Raw genomic sequence first — 3,536 nt, 5'->3', positions numbered from 1 at the left:
GTCAGGACAGCCGGGATGGATAAAGGGACAGGTAATCACAGCTGCTTCCATGGCTGCATTGATATTACCTCAGCTAATATCACCCAAGTGGGCTCAGTCAGTGTCACCTCAGCAGTTCAAAACCATGTTCCAGTTCAGGAAGATACAATTCAATTTCCTCTCAGGACATGGCTTGTAGAGGGCACAATGGGCCCCAGTTTGGATGGCAGCTGAAAGAATATATGCAAAGTGTATGCTACTAAGAACAGAGGATTTTTAAATGGATTCTGAAGAGATACAAAAGTCTTTGTTCTCATTATTTAATTGTTACTGAAACTGGTGCATGAATTAATGAGATCTCTTTCAAACACCTGGGTAGCAGAGTCATCTTAAATATCACAAAGGATCTTGTATCCTTCATCTGTTACAGTTATTATTACAGATCACCACAAAGTGCTAAATGAGGGGGCAAAGTTTCTTAATACTTCCTCCACATTAGCTTGTGGGAAGAAAGCAGGAGTGAGTAGATTCAAGGATTCATGGCTCTGTTGACTGTTTATTCTTTGGGCTGAAGTATGATTAAAGTACTGGGCTGGTGAATACACTACACTGAATATTCATGCAGATGCCATTCTCTCCGCTTTATTGCAGAATATTAGGAGAGCCATATAGCTCCATACATTCAAACTGTACAATCTGAGCATACTTAGTCTGGCTTCAACATGGCTGACTACATTTCAAACTTAGTGAAACTAAGTTTGCCTGTGCAGCAGGGATCTAATGTTTTTTCCTAAGCAGTTGTCATAGCAAGAGGCAGCTGCTTTCCTTAGTTGATAGGCTGAGGAGAGAATCACAGCATACTACTCAAACTAAGTGCTTTGTTGTGGGTTTTTTGGGTTTGTTGGGTTTTTTTGTTGTTTTTGGGTTTTTTTGGTGATTGTTAAATGGGAAAAGACCTACTGTCTGCTTTTCAAGCATTCTGCTTTTAAAAATCACTCTAACATCCACCTCATTCAAAAAGTCATGTGGACTCTGTATATGAAAGTAGAATTGCACTGTGTCTTAACCAATAGCTGCATTAAATCTGATGAGCAATATAGTCAAGAACATGATTGATCATTGAGATATATTACAGATCTCTTTAGTTCAAAACACTGTTATCCAAGACCCTTTTCTTGAGCTTTGTTTCAGGGAAAGGTGCTCTACAGGACCATGATTATGTAGTCAACAGGTAATGATATTTTACCTCAGGAGTAAATAGGGCTCAATTCTCTTAATGAGGGGGCATCTGTTCTCTTCATATTTTTTCGACCTCTTGGTCCCTACCTGAGAACTCGTGTGTTTGTTTAACAGTTTGGCTGTTTGCTTAAGGAAGTTTTGACAAGATAGCTAAACTGGTCTAACAGTTTGCTAGTCCCAAAAGCCAGGATCCCACTTTGCTCCCCTCGCAGCTCCCAGGTGCATGAATCTGCCCTCAGTCTAGCAGTTCCTTTGAGTTTTGACTTAGTGAGACAGTTTGGTTCACTGTGCTGCCTGAGATCCATTCACTTCCTTCTGTTCATTTTCGGTGGCTGGTAGGCTTTACAAAACAGGAGTCAAACTAAGAGCTTATTGCTGCTGAAAGGAAAAGTGTAAAAAAGTTTATTTCGTTGCTTAGCCATGTATCTGATTGCTTTTTCTTTTAATCTTGAGTGTAGTCAGCCCTGTTCCTGAGGTAGCTTCATTAAAATGGTATAAAATACATTTAAAAAATACTGTCTATTTAATCAATTAAGTCTGTTAAAAAAAAGTTATTTATTCAATAGATAATGCACAGCAGGTGACAGGGCCACAGGATTTAGAATCAGAGTATTGAAGATATCAAATGAAAGGATTAGAAGAGGCAGAGAGGGAGACTGAAGACTTTCCCAACAGAGGAAGTCAGCTTCAAATTCCTGTGAAACTCCAATCTTCAAGAGCTGAACTGATTTGCCAGGGAGTCGCATAAGCAGAGACTGAGGGGTCTGTAATAGGTACGAATAAAGCAGGGAAGGAAGGGGACTGTGAGGTGTGAGACTCCTTTTTATCCTGTTGATGAGCAGATGAGCTCATTTACCTTGTGTCAGTGCCCACTTATTAGTGCCCAGTTCCGTGTGGGAAAAGCTTTGTTAGGTGATCACCTTAATGGAATTGGGGAGAAAGAGAGCAAGAAAAGCAGGGTGGGGGCATGACCTGAAGGGCCTTGGAAAGGAAGGTGGTGAACACTGAGGGGCAGGGGAGGAAAGGAACTCTACATTTCCTTTGCTGTCAAATTAAATCTAACGTGAACCTTGCCCTTGTACAATAATCCCTTTTCTCCTCGTATTCTTGTTAGACTCTTATCAGTGCATTCCTGTACTGAGTTCCAACAGTGACCTTAACACTTTTATGAGATATAATTCCTCCCACAAAGAGCAGGAATAACAGATTTCAGATTCACAATGAACCTAATCTTGACAAGACGTATCTATTCCTATCACAATAAAACATGTCCATAAAAACACCAGAATTGTTCTCTTGCTTCCCACAGATTTTAGAGATGGAATTCATCTGTGGACACTGTGGCCCCAGTTTCATCTTCTACTAACAAGCATACCAACATCTCTCTCTTTGGTGAACTCATGTTCAGGCTTGGCAGAATCAGTGTTTTTAAATGCTAAAATTTTCCCCAAGGGAAAAAATTCCAAAAATACTTGCCTAAGAGTGGACAGAATTGAAATGGAGCAGCCATAAGAAAGATGACAAGGAGTTGTGAAAGGAAATCTAAGGAAAGATGTTCTACTTGAACTTCTCAAATTTATTTTGTGTTATTCTGTTGAAGAGTGTCACAAATTAGGATTATCACCAGTGATAATTATTGCTGTCTAGTCTCACTGTAGCTTGCAGAGTGCTGAGTTCCTGGGCAGCTCATGTTCTTGAAGCTGTGTTGGTATCAGTGGTGACACTGACAGGCAGGTAAGGGGCCCCCTCAGCCCCCTCTCTGGAGGATCTGCCCCATTACCAAGTGCTGGCTAGGAAAGAACCAAGGAAATAAACAAATGTGTGCTGGGATTGCACTTTAAGAAACTTGAGAGTAAAACCAACCTTTGAGTTTAAATTTTTCATACAATATAGAAGTAATTTATCCTTCAGCTAAAGAAAAGCAGATGTTGGAATGGAAATACACATGAGAAGACATAGAAACAGTTGTGAAAGCTGTAACTTTTTTATTTGAAAAGTTTCTTTTTTACTTGTGAAAAGAGGGTCGTAGGAATAAAAGGCAGCATCGACAGCAAAAAAGTCCAAGTCAATACCAAACCAGAGCAGAAGCCAAAGAACTCTTTGCAGTGTACTCCTTCAAAAATCCCTCATAATTACTAATTACTCTGATGCGTTTGTGTGGTGAGAATCTGTTCCTGTTGTGAATTCCAAAGGACAAGTCTATTTTAAATGTTGATCTATTTTTTTTAATCACTGTGCCACTGAAGACAAATCACTGCAAGACTGTTGATAGGTGGGTATGCAAAGCTTGCAAGCCTTCAGTAAGAGAGAACCATTTT

The sequence above is a fragment of the Geospiza fortis genome, unplaced genomic scaffold (assembly GCF_000277835.1).
Source record: "Geospiza fortis unplaced genomic scaffold, GeoFor_1.0 scaffold112, whole genome shotgun sequence".
Classification (NCBI taxonomy): Eukaryota; Metazoa; Chordata; class Aves; order Passeriformes; family Thraupidae; genus Geospiza; species Geospiza fortis.
This window is presented reverse-complemented; position numbering follows the sequence as displayed.